The sequence below is a fragment of the Lissotriton helveticus genome, chromosome 5_1, assembly GCF_964261635.1.
Source record: "Lissotriton helveticus chromosome 5_1, aLisHel1.1, whole genome shotgun sequence".
In the NCBI taxonomy this organism is placed as follows: domain Eukaryota; kingdom Metazoa; phylum Chordata; class Amphibia; order Caudata; family Salamandridae; genus Lissotriton; species Lissotriton helveticus.
Window position 1 is genome coordinate 512,858,123 of NC_136065.1, and position 17,271 is coordinate 512,875,393.

General features: G+C 50.2%; 1 protein-coding gene across 1 annotated transcript in view; it reads right to left on the reverse strand.

Annotated features, from left to right (window-relative positions):
* MFAP2 (microfibril associated protein 2) overlaps positions 1-17,271 on the reverse strand; it is a 152,647-nt gene that overhangs the window by 1,947 nt on the left and 133,429 nt on the right. The gene's annotated exons all lie outside the window — the stretch shown is intronic.

Here is a 17,271-nt window from a genome sequence, read left to right on the forward strand (position 1 = left end):
CACAAATTGGTTGCAAGATAAGCTTTGGTCATATACACCCTCCCTGGATTGGCAACGAGGTTTGCTGCTGTAATAACTCCACCCTGCTGCCCTGAATATTTAGCCTCAATCTCTCAATGGATTGGCTGTCTCCACAAAACTCCACTTTGGATCTGTCTCTTGACTACTTGCCAACAAGTAGCAGCTGTTAAGCTATTTTTGTACAGTCCTTCCAAGTATTGACCTAAGGTTTTTGTCATTTTCCATCCTCTTCCATATGAGAAAGAAAATGTAACGCCCCTCTCAGTGGGACCTTTAGCAAACAATGTTTGAGCCACTGTTAAATGTTCCACTACCCACTTCAATGGAGCTGGCCTTCCATTGTTGATGGCATGTACACTAAGAAAGATATGCTCCCACACCACCTACCAAACTACTATCCAGCTCATTCCAGGAGCAAGTTCTCAAAGGCCACCAATTCAATTCTGGGTCTCCCCCGCCCTAGGACCACTGGAGCCTTCTTAGCTATTCAGAAAATCTATAAACTACAGTGCACTCCTGTGGCCACATATGGGGCTGAGATTTGGGGTATCATAAACAGTTCATGCATCCAGCAGGAAGAATATAGGTTTTGTAGGAAACTGCTGAGTATTCCAATTTCTACACTACAATATATATATATCACAGGGAACTCAATTTTAATTTTATATACCTGATTTTATGGGGCGCTAGGTGGCGCACTGGTGAATGGAAGCCTCTTTGTAAGGCTCCCACATCCTGGCGAACGATATCCGATAATTGATCCTTTTATCGGCGTCTAATCAGGCTGAAACTGCCCTCGCCTGTTCGGAGAAATCAGCGGAGGCTCCGGTGCAAGTTTGGAGCGGATCGTACACTGTATGCCGCCGGTGGAGACATCCTGACGTGCAGCGGGGATTACAGCCGGAGACACCAGCGAACCCGGACGGCCTGCCTGGTGACGCGAGGTCGGGGCTTTGTGGGCGCCAACTAGGCCCTGTAAGGCGCGAAAATGCCGGAGGACTGCGGAAACTCGGCGGAGGAGGACAGCGGACCCGGTTTTCCCTTCACGGAAAAACGCTGCCGGTAGAGCAGGTAATATCCTGTCCTTCCTGCTCCCTGAAAGCGACTGCAGACTCTCTACCTATTTCTGCAGACCCGGCGCGGCATATCTCTGCGGAGCGCGACTCCCACCCCTGCCATCTCCCCACCAGGACTACCGGCCAGTTCTGGGTGGGTGTCCTGCTGTCATCGGACACTCTGGAGCCCCGACTCTCTTAACCCTTGCTGCGGGGCCACCCCCGCTGGGCGTCTGCACCGCGCATGAATGGCCTTTCCCTGAGGCATCACCGCCGGCGGACATAACCACCGCTCCGGCCATAGCGCTGCATCCTTAACCTGCGTATGAACGCTGGGGTGCGAGGTCTGCTGGCTGGGGACCAGGGCTGAAACATCCTGCTATACCATAACCCTCCCGCCCTGGCATTGTGAGGGACTTACGCGCACTTCACAGATTGCTCAGAAGGTACTGGCTTTTATCCTCTGCAACGTATGTGCCTGGGGTACGCTTGGTCGTAGCACATAGTGGCGGTGCATATTCCCACAATCCTCGACAATCTGGGCCCGCACCTCTAAACATCTGCTTCTTACTCCTGCCTGGCACGTACTCCTGCATGACTACCACCTGTCCTGCGACAGCTGACTTTTTTGTGGCAGGCTCCTGAGTGTCGCACAGAGGGACGGCTGCACCGTTGTGCTCCCAGAAGACTGCCGAGTTTTACGCCTGGGGGGCGTGTTGAGCCCAGGAACAACGACTGTCGCCTACATATATCTGCTGCCCGTGGCCCCCTCTTCCCCACCACATGCGCAGGTGCTGCTACATATCGGGGTGCGGCTGGTGAGTGGGAGCTCCACGGCCTGATCTGCTGACCAGCGGGATTGCATAGGCGGTGCGACTCTTGCTGTCTTCCGACTCACGGATTCACCTGTCTTTGCTGAGCCGCTAGGATGGGTCGGCCTGACACGCGGCAACCGAAGCTTACGTTTGATGCAGCAAAAAAGACGAATCGTACCAGCCCGGACTCTCAGAAACAGATGGAGGCCAACAATCCCTCTGATAACCAGGCGACCACCTCCACGGATACCCAGGCACTCCTTTGTGAAATGCGCCAGGGATTCGCGACCATCGCAGACAAGGTGGACAGGATGTCGTCTCGTATGGATGCTGTAGTCCACAAATTGGAGGTCCATGAGGGGAGGCTGACGGAAGTGGAACAACGGGTGTCGGATGTCGAGGACACCTCCGGACAACATACGACACGTCTAGCTCGAATGGATAACTTATTGCGCACCATAGCGGCTAAGAACGAGGATTTGGAAGCGAGAAGCCGGCGTAATAATATACGCGTAGTTGGAATTCCGAAGTCCACCAATGTGGGTAGAATGGAGGAATATGTGGAGCGCCTGTTGAGGACTGCAGTGGGGTCGGAAGCATTCTCCCCCCAGTTCATAGTGGAGAGGGCGCACAGATCCCTGGGACCGGTGCCCAAGCCGGGCATGAAACCGAGGCCTATCATAGCCCGTCTATTAAACTACAGGGACAGAGATGCGGCTTTACGAGCAGCTCGATCTTCCAACAAACTAGTGTGTGATGGTAACGAATTCACAATTTATCCTGACTTCACACCCATGGTCCAGGAAGAGCGGCGCAAATTTCTGGACGTTAAAGCGAAACTTCGGGCCCTACAAATTGACTATGCGTTACTCTATCCGGCTAGACTGCGAATCACTTATCAAGCGCGCCAAAAGTTTTTCACGAACCCGCAGCAGGTTGAGGACTTCATTAAACAAGTAAAACGTTCAGCACACCAGCGTAGGGAGGAGGCGGAAGATCCTGCTCGCGGAGACGACCGGCTTGAAGATGATGAACACTGACCCCGCTGCATCTACACCATTGGATGTTGCAGGGGATCCTGTATGTGAGTACTGATATGGAGTACACAGAGTGATGGGGTCTGTGGTTACGGCCTATCCGTCTCCCCCTTCTTGACGACTTGGGCGAGGGCTAAGGCCTGGGACATGCTGAAACTGTACTGTGTCGCCAGGTACCCCCCTCTCTCCCGGCAGCTGAGGTTGGTCTGCCATGGGCAGCTGATGGAGAAGAGGGGTTGTTGTGTTGCCACCTAGAATGGTCCCTAACGGGTATTACCCATGCTGTTATTGTTGTTGTAGCAGGGATTGTTATTATCCCTGGTTGTTGAGGGAGGTGGGGAGGGTTGGGGAGGGAGCTAGCACTGACGAGTTGGGGTTGCCTCTGTGGGAGGAGGGGGGGGTTTGGGGGAATGTTTGGTTGCTACGTGACCTGTATGAAGTTCTGATACACAAGCAAAAAGCCACAGTCATTTACTTGAGGGAAGTGAATTGGTCTATAGCTATTTACGCTATGCAATTGGGGAGTATGCACTGCACATTTTTACAGCACAGCCAATTAAACCAATATGGGTGCGGGGCCTGATACTCGATGTAATTTTCTATCCTGGAATGTACGAGGACTAAAAGATGCGCATAAGCGTAGACAATTGTTGGCCTATTGGGATAGACACGATGTGCAGGTGATTATGTTACAAGAGACTCATATTCCCCCATCAACGGCTTCTACGTTTGGTGCGAGATGGGCGGGGGTGAGAGTTTTCTCAAATTTCTCCTCATATGCTAGAGGTACTGCCATTCTTATTCACCGAAATCTCCCATTCACGCTACAAGGGCAACAAACTGATAAAGAAGGTAGATATGTCATTGTCTGGGGAGGCTGGGAGGGGAGACGGTTACTATTGCCAACTGCTATGCTCCCAATGTTGACGACCCTCATTTCTTCACCCGACTCTGGGGAGGTATAATGGATATTGGCTCCAGGTATCTGGTCTGGGGCGGAGACCTTAACGTAGCCTTACACCCGAGAGTGGACAGAGCAGATGGATGCTCCACATACCATACTAAGGCGAGGGATTCCCTTGAGGGGATAGTTGATGAGGGGGGGTTGATTGATAGTTGGAGACACTTACATCCTGATTTGCTGGAGGGCACACACTTTACGTCCTACACGGGCACGTGGGCTAGACTAGATTACATCTTCGTGTCCCAGAATTTAGCCCCGAGCATTCTCACTTCTCGACATTTACCCAGAACACATTCCGACCATTGCCCTGTTTTCCTATCTTTAGATATGCCTGGCTTTCACAAACCACGCCCGCCCTGGCGACTGCATCCCAACATCCTAATTGACACTGTCTTCTGCGAAGAACTTAGAATCGACATAGCAGATTTCTTCCCCCGAAACAAAGACACGGTGGATAGTGTGGAAACGGTGTGGGAGGCATTTAAGGTCACGGTACGGGGGTGGTGTATAGCTAAAAGCTCGGGGGTGCTGAAAGATATACAACGAACACTATGCAGATTGGAAGAGGAGCTCAGAGCTTTAGAGACTCGCATGGCGCAGGGGATAGATGGGGAGGCACACAGCGTGTTCAGAACTAAACTGTCAGAGTACGAAGCGGAAGCGCAGAGAGAGGTGCATTTCAAGGTAAAACACTGGCGAGCCCGTGCTTATAATGAGGGAGGGAGACCAGGTAAAGCGTTGGCCATGGCAGTAAGGATGGCGCGAGGTTCGAACACTATCTTAGAACTAACTGCAGCAGATGGGGAGGTACACAAAGACAATGATGGTATACTCAACACACTCCAGGCACACTACGAACAGTTGTATACCTCACGAGCCGCTGGGGAGTTTGACCTGGACGGCTATCTGGGGGATATAGCACTTTGCTGGATCAGCGATGTCCACAGACAGTTTCTGGGGGCACCGCTCGAGCTGGAGGAGGTGCGAGATGCCATAATGTCCCTGAGCAACGGGAAAGCACCGGGTCATGATGGTCTCCCCGCGGAGTTTTATAAATGCTACGTGGAGATTATGGCTCCGGTGCTACGTGAGGTATTCAATGTTGCAATGGAAGTGGGGGTGCTCCCGAGATCTATGCGAGAAGTAATTATAACATCTTTACTTAAACCTGGGAAGATTGCCACACAGTGTGACTCATATCGCCCTCTGTCGTTACTGAATTGCGACGCCAAAATCCTGGCGAAGGTACTTGCGACCAGACTTTCCTTACTTATGACCACGATCATTTTGCCTGACCAGTCCGGCTTTGTCCCCACGAGATCCACATCGCATAACCTTCGCACGGTATTTTCCCTCATTCAAACTGTTCACCCGGAGATTCCCCTTGCCGGGTTTTTTTTGGATGCCTCAAAGGCATTCGATTCTGTGGAATGGGGATTCCTCTTCGCGGTCTTGCAAAAGATGGGATTCCCCCCTGTCTTTGTGGCCTGGGTACGGTTACTCTACACATCTCCAATGGCGAGAGTGCTTGCAAATGGTCAACTTACTGCCGCTTTCGCGATAACGAGGGGGACCCGACAGGGGTGCCCCCTTTCCCCATTACTTTTCGCGGTGGCAATTGAGCCGCTGGCCTGTCGCATCCGACAGCTCCACAAACCCAGCGCCTTCAATTGCTTTCAGCGCCAACTCTCAATTTCGTTGTATGCCGATGATGTCACACTTTACGTTAAGGATCCCCAGACTAATCTTAATTCGCTATTGCGGGAGTTCGTTACCTTCGGATACCTTTCAGGTGTCTCTATCAATCAATCAAGACATTTGTAGAGCGCACTACTTACCCGGAGGGTCTCAAGGCGCTTGGGGGAGGGGGGGGGGTGCTGCTACTGCTCGAACAGCCAGGTCTTGAGCTTCTTCCTGAAGGAGAGGTGGTCTTGGGTCAGGCGCAGGTCGGTCGGGAGGGAGTTCCAGTTCTTGGCGGCCAGGTAGGAGAAGGACCTTCCTCCTGTTGTCGCTCTTCGGACGCGGGGAACGGCGGCGAGGGCGTGACTGGCTGATCGGAGGTGGCGTTTGGGAGCGTAGAAGTTGATGCGGTTGTTGAGGTAGCTCGGGCCCTGATCGTGAAGGGCTTTGTGTGCGTGGGTGAGGAGACGGAAGGTGATTCTTTTGTTGACGGGGAGCCAATGGAGGTCTCTCAGATGTCCGGAGATGTGGCTGTGTCGTAGGATGTCGAGGATGAGTCTGGCTGAGGTGTTCTGGATCCGCTGGAGTCTCTTCTGGAGCTTGGCGGTGGTTCCGGCGTAGAGGGCGTTGCCGTAGTCCAGACGGCTGGTGACGAGGGCCTGGGTGACCGTCTTCCTGGTCTCGGTGGGGATCCACCGGAAGATCTTCCGTAGCATGCGCAGGATGTTGAAGCACGACGAGGAGACGGCGTTGACTTGTCTGGTCATGGAGAGGGAGGAGTCCAGGATGAAGCCCAGGTTGCGTGCGTGGTCTGTCGGTTTAGGTGCGGTGCCCAGGGCGGGGGGCCACCAGGAGTCGTCCCAGGCGGAGGGCGAGGAGCCCAGGATGAGGACTTCCGTCTTGTCTGAGTTCAGTTTCAGGCGGCTGGTCGTCATCCACTCGGCTACGTCTTTCATCCCTTCGTGAAGGTTGGCTCTGGCGGCGGCGGGGTCGTTGGTCAGGGAGAGGATCAGCTGGGTGTCGTCCGTGTAGGAGATGATGTTGAGGTTGTGCTGGCGTGCGATGGCCGCGAGGGGGCTCGTGTAGACGTTGAAGAGGGTGGGGCTCAGCGAGGATCCTTGAGGGACGCCGCAGATGACTTCGGTTAATTGGAACAAATCCCAGCTCTTCCCGCTGACACCGGCAGTCACCGAATTCCCGCTAGATTACCCGCTTGAGTGGTGCACTTCGGAACTACGCTACCTAGGGATACAGATCTCAAGAGACAAAGGGGAGACATTGCGAATGAACTACGGAGTGGCCATCACCAAATTGACAGATTCAGTGACGCGGTGGATCAAACTGCCCTTGTCTATGGCGGCGAGAATCTCCCTTGTCAAAATGGTGGTACTACCGCGTTTCTTGTATATGTTCCTTAATATTCCCTATCACCCAGGCGCATATTTTTTTAAAACCTTACGCTCGGAACTTATCCGACTGGTGTGGGGGGGAAGGCAGGCTAGGCTCCGCTGGGCAGTATTGACACAACCCTATGGAGCGGGGGGCTTTGATGTCCCGGACTTCAAAATATACTATTTAAGTGCTCAAGCGCACTACCTGTATCATTGGCTACGCCCAACTGCTTTCATGCCACAAGTGGCAGCGGAGGACTGGATAGCGCACCTGCTGCCATTGGAGGGAGTGGTGCACGCCCCCACAGCCGCGCTGGAGATGCATTCTAACACGGTGTCCTGCACGATAGAGGCATGGCACAAAATAGGGACGCGATTGCAAACCCCGTTACTTTATACGACTCGTATGCCACTATCCTACCACCCACAGATGACGCTCTTGCGAGAGGTAGGATTCCAACGAATGTGCAGGAGGTTGAAGGTGGGGGTGTGGGGGGATCTATTCCGTGATGGGAAGTTCCGATCTCGAGATGACTTTTTTGGAGATAGCGCACATACCCCTCTGGAGCTCTTCTACTACCTGCGGCTCAGGGAAGGCTTGAGAGCCTTATTACCTGATTATCCTCATGAACCCCCCAGCCTAGCCCCGCTCACTGTAGTGTTGAACAGCTCTGATGGCGCACACCTGGTTTCTAAACTGTATAAGTGCATTCGAGAGGAATTACCTGTAGTAACTAGTGCGGCTAGAGCGCACTGGGCAGGTGATTTTGGAAGTGATATCACAGATGCACAATGGAAGTACTGCTGTGATTTGTTAGGAGAGGTGATGTCTAGCTGTCGCTTTAAAATCATACATTACAAATTCCTCCATAGGTTGTACTACACTCCAGCTCGGAAGTTTCGGTTCGGGCTCGCCGACTCGGACAGGTGTGAGCGATGCAGACGGGAAGGAGCGGACTTCTTCCATTTATCATGGACCTGCCCGCAAGTACAGGAATACTGGGCACGGGTCTGTGAGGGCCTGTCCCACATGATAGGTGCTGCACTGACCCCAGAGCCGATGTTGTTCCTTCTAGGCTATACTGCGCAGATAGCACGGACAGTTAGGAAGTTCACTAATGTAGCACTACTGTTGGCACGGAGACACTTAGCATGTAGATGGGGCCGGGGCCGCGCTCCTAAGTTTAAGGTGTGGATGCATGATATGTTATACTGTCAGGAGCAGTACAGTGTGTTTTCAGAACTGGTACCTCTACGCTCGAGACCGGCAGACATCTGGGGCCCCCTGCAGGCCTACCTTATCGCTAAACCATCGCAAGGGGAGGAAGACACTGACAATACCGACACAACACACACACAGATTATCTAACTGGCTTGTTCTCATTTCACACTTCCTGGCCTGTGCTGGGAGGGGTATATTGGAGGATTGTTGCATTGTTAGAGATATCTCCGGTATGGAGCTTCCTCTCCGGAGTCTATGTATTATTTGACTGATGAACTACCTTTGAAATTGTGCTGCATGCCTTGCATAGTGGGTTTTTTTCAGGCACTATCTAACGCCACTGCATTGACTTGACCTCGCTGGCTATCCTACCATGCTACCTACTTGCATCATCTTCCCTGGTGGAACTGCATTGTTGTTTAACTAATGTGTAATGCCTCTATCCCCTTGCATTCCATTCTGCGGCTGTGATCTACCGATTCTGTTATGACATATCACGCCTTTTTGACTATACACCTTTGTGAGACTTGGCCCTTTCCCCAAAATTTTTCGCCTTTTTATTTCCCTTTTAAATCAGAATGCCCTCATGGTAACAACAATGTATAGGCCTTGTGTAGTGAGGAAAGCCCTGTGTACTGTGAAACTGATGTTAAGATGCAGGTGTCTTATACCCCTAACATGGCTGCCACTGACCACTGCTGCTGCAGCGGGGTTTAGTGGGCGCATTCTAGTGGCTAGGGCCTGGCTGGAACCCTCCAAACAATGTATCAACTTAGCCTGCCAGCCTGCCCACAGGTAGAATGGTGGAACCTCCTAGAACCCCCTGGAACCTTCTGGAAGAGGTGAGGTGACACCAACTGCCACTGCCAACTGTCAACTGGCACTGTATAGGGAAAGGAAGGTAAACTTTCCTGTCAGAGGGACTAAGGGGAGACCTGGGGAAGTACCTACGCAGGAGGATAGGCAGTGGGGGTCAGGGCAGGGTCTTATGATGCTGGAATGACAGGGCCTAGTGTGCTGCTTTACAAGTATTGAGGCATCCTGTACCCCCCCCCACTGACCTAACCCCGCGGCAGGGAACCCCCAGGGACCACTTGAAGGGATTGGCTGAGAAGAACTTGGAACACCAGCCACCAAACTATTCCCCCCTTCAAGGAACAAGAAACCAAGCAACAAAACTAAGGGCGTAAGGAACATCACGCCAACAAGAAACTAAGCTTCTATTTACAAGGGCGCAAGAAACATCACGCCAACAAGAAACTAAGCCTCTATTTACAAGGGCGCAAGAAACCTAAAGCGCTAAGAAGAAATTAAATCATCACAGGACTTTTGAAGAAGCAAACAGGTATTGGCGCGGTACTGACCCTGCGTTTCCTGATGTCACCTGGGGTCTCCCTTGCTAACCTGCTACTGGGGTGTCATCTGTCCTGTATATCTAGCGCTGCCCTTGCTGACCCTGTGAAGAGCGCTGAAGTAATGGAGGGGGTTGCTGCCTTCTGAAGCGCTATATTTGCCTGAACTGCAGCACCCTGAACTGAATGTTATTAGACCTGCTGGTCTTGCCCCCACCTCGTGTGGGCCAAAGCGCTATAGCCCTGCACCCTGCTGTCTGTGAAGCGCTAGAATCCTGGGCGTGATTCCTGCCTGAAGCGCTATATTCTGTGGTGCCCTTCAGCAGCGCTACCTGGAATGAACTGTCTGCCGAGCGCTACCTCTGCTGTGAATTGCCTGCTATATCGTAGCGCTGTGAATCCTGAAAAGCGCTATCCCCCTGAAGCGCTGTGTCACCAAGAACTTCTGTGGCTCTAGAAGTTGCTGCCTTCTGAAGCGCTGACTCCCTGCTCCCCCAACGCTCCTTTGCTGTCCCTGTGAAGAGTGCTGAGGTACTGAAGGGGGTTGCTGCCTTGTGAAGTGCTGTACCTGCAGGGTGCTATTATCTAAACCTGATTGCCTGCTGAAGCGCTGTCCCCAGCATTGCCTGTGGCCAAGCGCTGTCATGTGAGGAACTGAGGTAGTGCCCAGGGAAGCGCTGTAATTTCACTCCAAGCGCTTTCTTGAATGTCCCATAGAAGCGCTGTAATTGTGCCTCCAAGCGCTCTCTTGTAGGCCCCAGAGAAACGCTGTATTTTTTTACCTTAAGTGCTCACCTGTTGGCCCCTATGTGCCTCTAGTGATGTGGAGGCCATTAAGTTACTGTTTATGCCTGAGGACAGGCTTGCCATTCATTAACTGTTTGGGCCCTGGTTCCGGCGTAGGCCTAAAGACATACTGAGTTCACCTGCGATGGCTTAGCCCTGCATAGGGGAGTCCAAGGCATAGTAAAATGCTCATTGAGAATGCTTTACTGAATTGCTTATTGAAATGTTCACCTTAATTAACAGAAATGTTTTACTAGTCTAAAGCAAGGCCTGTGCTTGCTTAATGAGATGTTGCTCTCTAGCAATGAGTAATGTTCTATTTATAAGTTACTTAATGAAATGCCTATGCCTGATTCCTTCCCTGTAATGTTTACTCCTGATTAGGGGGATGTTACCTATGATTGGGGAAGAGTTTTGAAGTGGTTATTCCTGCTTGGAACCAGGATTATTCTGAACTATAGAAGTTTTATTACACCCCTGCCCCAGTGTTATAACCTCTACTTATTTACAGGATTACTCTTGGGTGCTGAGAGGTTTATGCCTGCTTAATGTAGGAATTAGAATGTTGATCCTGGCCTGGGGGTGGAAACGCCAACAGCTGCATAATGAACTGTGTCTGCTGACTAATGAAACATTTATTCATGTTGGTTGAAAGGTGGAGCACATGCCCACAGTTATGGAGTGAGGTGCTCCTTGCTTTAAAGAAATGTTTACATTTACTAAAAGGCTTTACATGCATAAACCAAGTCTTCTAAGCTCAGGCTTGCCTGTTAAAAATGGTTATCTCTGCCTTGAAGAGTTGTTAACTGTTGATTGCTGAGTAGGGGAACGTTAATGCTATAAGCATATAGTTACACTGCCTAATGAGATGTTTTATCCGCAGTGGCGTGTTTTTATTCCTGCCATAGGAGTTTCATTCCTGCCTAAGGAAATGGTTAATGACATGTTTTACCCTCAGTGAAGTGTTTTACTTCTGCTAAACTGATTATCTCTATTGCAGGAAATGTTTTACCTGTAAGCTCCTGATTAATAGGGGGAAGGCCCTGCCTGTTCAGGCATTAGGTAATAGGATGGTGTGTGATGCCTAAAGGAATACTTTATGCCTAATGAAAGGTGTTGACCTCATTTGAGGCAATGTTTACTCCTGCCCAGGGAAGGGTCTCATACCCCTGCTATAACAGAGATCTACTTACACCTGCTCAATGTAGGGATTTCTACTTCCCTGATGGAATGTTGGTGTAGCCCTGATACAGTTAAACCTGCACAAGGGGATGGTTACCTAGATTGCAATGTTTTCTCCTAGTTAGTGCTGGCTAATGCAATGGTTAGCTGGGCCCAATGAGAAGTTCTCCCAAAGGGATGCCCAACCTTGTTATATGGAATAATTATTCTTAATGAAATGTTTAATTCCTATTACAGGAGGAGAGTTACGTCCACATACTTTTGTGGCAAATGAAATGTTTCATATTTAAGGAAATGTTTGAACTACACTTAACAAATTGTTTATTCCTACAGCGGGGAGATGTTTCTGTTATGGAACTGTCCCTTTGTTTACCTGAGGAAATGGATATTGATGCTTAATGCAGTGTTGTTCTTATGACTTTGAGATGTATTCCTTTCAGGTACTGACCAAGAAGCAAGGCGTAGGTTGGGCCTGTGTCCCACTAAAAATGTATTTAACTATTTATTGATCCAATATTTAATATTTATTGCAGAACGGATATTTATTCATCTAATATTGATCGCAAGTTTTGAGACACATGTATTTTAAATGAATTTATGATTTCCCTGATCCTGCTCTATCTATCTGATTATTTATCTTAATACAAATCACTTGTTTTTATACAAGCTCTGGAGTGGAGTCATTTATTGCGTGCCCAGGTTTCTGTCTCAGTGTGAGTGTGTGCTGCCTGATCGCTTAACACATGTGCTTTCGGATGCCTACCCGCTCGTGCCATGCTACCCGAGGGGACTGGTGACCCCAGTTCCAACATATTGGTGGCAGCGGTGGGATCCAGGACCTGTGACCATGCAACACCCTCCATTGGGACAGGGTGCACAGCAATTGGGCTGCACAATTATTGTGTGTGCAAGCCTTAGGAATTGACCCCTCCACTGTCTAGCCTGTGAGTGTATCAGGGCCTGTTGGACCTCATTCTGTCGCCACATCCTAGAACCTTTTTCCTGAATTATCTGAGTCCTCACCTGGCACTGGAGTGTTGTGTCAGGGGATGGGGGTGCCTGTTGGGCGGAGGGAAGAAGGAACTCCGTACCACTTTGGGGCACGGGTAGGAGCCCACCCAGAGGGGAGAGGGGATGGGGACAGGAGGGGCAGGTCACACCCAGGGAGGCGGTCACACCAGAGAACCTTGGAAGGGGGGGTGTGTCGTCAAAGAGGTTAGAGCAGAAAAGGGAGAGTGTGAGCCTTGTAATGAAGGAAGGGAAGCTGGTGCACAGGCTTCAGCTAACAGAGACAGAGCTGAAGACCTTGAAATCATGTGTGCCAGGTACTTCCATGGTGGCAGCGTACCCGAGGTTCGGGATTGGACCAGTCACGGGGTGTAGAACCTGGACTGGGGTTTCAGGTGCAGGGATTGCCTGACCTGGAGGGTGGGGTACCAGTAACTATGGACCATACCAGTGTGACTTCCAGGGGTACCTATCCGGGGAGGAGGGTGCGGAACCCTGGAAGGGGGTGCAGAGGGAGGAAGGACTCTCCTCTGGCACTGGTCCAGCCACGGGGTTAAAGATCCTGGGTTGGGTGGCCAGGTTCAGGGGTTGCCTGACCTGGCGGCAGGAATCTCTGTATTCAGAGTTCCCCCGGTTGGGACTCTCAGGGGTACTACTCCAGGTGGGAGGGTGCGGAACCCTGGGAGGGGGTGCAGGGAGAGGTAGGTCTTGCCCCTGTCACTAATTCAACTTAAGGGTTTAGACCCTAGGTTGAGGAGGAGAGTGGAAAAAGGTACCACGGGCCTGGGGCGACTGCCCCCCACTCTGAGAGAGAGTAAGGGCCAGAGACATCTGGATTGGAGGTCTGTCCTGGCCGCATCCCACTAGGAACACCAGTGGGGTGGTTGGATTAGCGAGAATGTCATGGTGGTATTGGGCCTGCGTCCACCTTTTTCCGCCCCAAGCAGGGAAGCCCATCAAGGGAATGATCGGTCTACCCTGGCTTTTGGCTGGGGGGGAGATGTGTGAGACTTGGCCCTTTCCCCAAAATTTTTCGCCTTTTTATTTCCCTTTTAAATCAGAATGCCCTCATGGTAACAACAATGTATAGGCCTTGTGTAGTGAGGAAAGCCCTGTGTACTGTGAAACTGATGTTAAGATGCAGGTGTCTTATACCCCTAACATGGCTGCCACTGACCACTGCTGCTGCAGCGGGGTTTAGTGGGCGCATTCTAGTGGCTAGGGCCTGGCTGGAACCCTCCAAACAATGTATCAACTTAGCCTGCCAGCCTGCCCACAGGTAGAATGGTGGAACCTCCTAGAACCCCCTGGAACCTTCTGGAACAGGTGAGATGACACCAACTGCCACTGCCAACTGTCAACTGGCACTGTATAAGGAAAGGAAGGTAAACTTTCCTGTCAGAGGGACTAAGGGGAGACCTGGGGAAGTACCTACGCAGGAGGATAGGCAGTGGGGGTCAGGGCAGGGTCTTATGATGCTGGAATGACAGGGCCTAGTGTGCTGCTTTACAAGTATTGAGGCATCCTGTACCCCCCCCACTGACCTAACCCCGCGGCAGGGAACCCCCAGGGACCACTTGAAGGGATTGGCTGAGAAGAACTTGGAACACCAGCCACCAAACTATTCCCCCCTTCAAGGAACAAGAAACCAAGCAACAAAACTAAGGGCGTAAGGAACATCACGCCAACAAGAAACTAAGCTTCTATTTACAAGGGCGCAAGAAACATCACGCCAACAAGAAACTAAGCCTCTATTTACAAGGGCGCAAGAAACCTAAAGCGCTAAGAAGAAATTAAATCATCACAGGACTTTTGAAGAAGCAAACAGGTATTGGCGCGGTACTGACCCTGCGTTTCCTGATGTCACCTGGGGTCTCCCTTGCTAACCTGCTACTGGGGTGTCACCTGTCCTGTATATCTAGCGCTGCCCTTGCTGACCCTGTGAAGAGCGCTGAAGTAATGGAGGGGGTTGCTGCCTTCTGAAGCGCTATATTTGCCTGAACTGCAGCACCCTGAACTGAATGTTATTAGACCTGCTGGTCTTGCCCCCACCTCGTGTGGGCCAAAGCGCTATAGCCCTGCACCCTGCTGTCTGTGAAGCGCTAGAATCCTGGGCGTGATTCCTGCCTGAAGCGCTATATTCTGTGGTGCCCTTCAGCAGCGCTACCTGGAATGAACTGTCTGCCGAGCGCTACCTCTGCTGTGAATTGCCTGCTATATCGTAGCGCTGTGAATCCTGAAAAGCGCTATCCCCCTGAAGCGCTGTGTCACCAAGAACTTCTGTGGCTCTAGAAGTTGCTGCCTTCTGAAGCGCTGACTCCCTGCTCCCCCAACGCTCCTTTGCTGTCCCTGTGAAGAGTGCTGAGGTACTGAAGGGGGTTGCTGCCTTGTGAAGTGCTGTACCTGCAGGGTGCTATTATCTAAACCTGATTGCCTGCTGAAGCGCTGTCCCCAGCATTGCCTGTGGCCAAGCGCTGTCATGTGAGGAACTGAGGTAGTGCCCAGGGAAGCGCTGTAATTTCACTCCAAGCGCTTTCTTGAATGTCCCATAGAAGCGCTGTAATTGTGCCTCCAAGCGCTCTCTTGTAGGCCCCAGAGAAACGCTGTATTTTTGACCTTAAGTGCTCACCTGTTGGCCCCTATGTGCCTCTAGTGACGTTGAGGCCATTAAGTTACTGTTTATGCCTGAGGACAGGCTTGCCATTCATTAACTGTTTGGGCCCTGGTTCCGGCGTAGGCCTAAAGACATACTGAGTTCACCTGCGATGGCTTAGCCCTGCATAGGGGAGTCCAAGGCATAGTAAAATGCTCATTGAGAATGCTTTACTGAATTGCTTATTGAAATGTTCACCTTAATTAACAGAAATGTTTTACTAGTCTAAAGCAAGGCCTGTGCTTGCTTAATGAGATGTTGCTCTCTAGCAATGAGTAATGTTCTATTTATAAGTTACTTAATGAAATGCCTATGCCTGATTCCTTCCCTGTAATGTTTACTCCTGATTAGGGGGATGTTACCTATGATTGGGGAAGAGTTTTGAAGTGGTTATTCCTGCTTGGAACCAGGATTATTCTGAACTATAGAAGTTTTATTACACCCCTGCCCCAGTGTTATAACCTCTACTTATTTACAGGATTACTCTTGGGTGCTGAGAGGTTTATGCCTGCTTAATGTAGGAATTAGAATGTTGATCCTGGCCTGGGGGTGGAAACGCCAACAGCTGCATAATGAACTGTGTCTGCTGACTAATGAAACATTTATTCATGTTGGTTGAAAGGTGGAGCACATGCCCACAGTTATGGAGTGAGGTGCTCCTTGCTTTAAAGAAATGTTTACATTTACTAAAAGGCTTTACATGCATAAACCAAGTCTTCTAAGCTCAGGCTTGCCTGTTAAAAATGGTTATCTCTGCCTTGAAGAGTTGTTAACTGTTGATTGCTGAGTAGGGGAACGTTAATGCTATAAGCATATAGTTACACTGCCTAATGAGATGTTTTATCCGCAGTGGCGTGTTTTTATTCCTGCCATAGGAGTTTCATTCCTGCCTAAGGAAATGGTTAATGACATGTTTTACCCTCAGTGAAGTGTTTTACTTCTGCTAAACTGATTATCTCTATTGCAGGAAATGTTTTACCTGTAAGCTCCTGATTAATAGGGGGAAGGCCCTGCCTGTTCAGGCATTAGGTAATAGGATGGTGTGTGATGCCTAAAGGAATACTTTATGCCTAATGAAAGGTGTTGACCTCATTTGAGGCAATGTTTACTCCTGCCCAGGGAAGGGTCTCATACCCCTGCTATAACAGAGATCTACTTACACCTGCTCAATGTAGGGATTTCTACTTCCCTGATGGAATGTTGGTGTAGCCCTGATACAGTTAAACCTGCACAAGGGGATGGTTACCTAGATTGCAATGTTTTCTCCTAGTTAGTGCTGGCTAATGCAATGGTTAGCTGGGCCCAATGAGAAGTTCTCCCAAAGGGATGCCCAACCTTGTTATATGGAATAATTATTCTTAATGAAATGTTTAATTCCTATTACAGGAGGAGAGTTACGTCCACATACTTTTGTGGCAAATGAAATGTTTCATATTTAAGGAAATGTTTGAACTACACTTAACGAATTGTTTATTCCTACAGCGGGGAGATGTTTCTGTTATGGAACTGTCCCTTTGTTTACCTGAGGAAATGGATATTGATGCTTAATGCAGTGTTGTTCTTATGACTTTGAGATGTATTCCTTTCAGGTACTGACCAAGAAGCAAGGCGTAGGTTGGGCCTGTGTCCCACTAAAAATGTATTTAACTATTTATTGATCCAATATTTAATATTTATTGCAGAACGGATATTTATTCATCTAATATTGATCGCAAGTTTTGAGACACATGTATTTTAAATGAATTCATGATTTCCCTGATCCTGCTCTATCTATCTGATTATTTATCTTAATACAAATCACTTGTTTTTATACAAGCTCTGGAGTGGAGTCATTTATTGCGTGCCCAGGTTTCTGTCTCAGTGTGAGTGTGTGCTGCATGATCGCTTAACACATGTGCTTTCGGATGCCTACCCGCTCGTGCCATGCTACCCTAGGGGACTGGTGACCCCAGTTCCAACATATTTGTGGCAGCGGTGGGATCCAGGACCTGTGACCATGCAACACCCTCCATTGGGACAGGGTGCACAGCAATTGGGCTGCACAATTATTGTGTGTGCAAGCCTTAGGAATTGACCCCTCCACTGTCTAGCCTGTGAGTGTATCA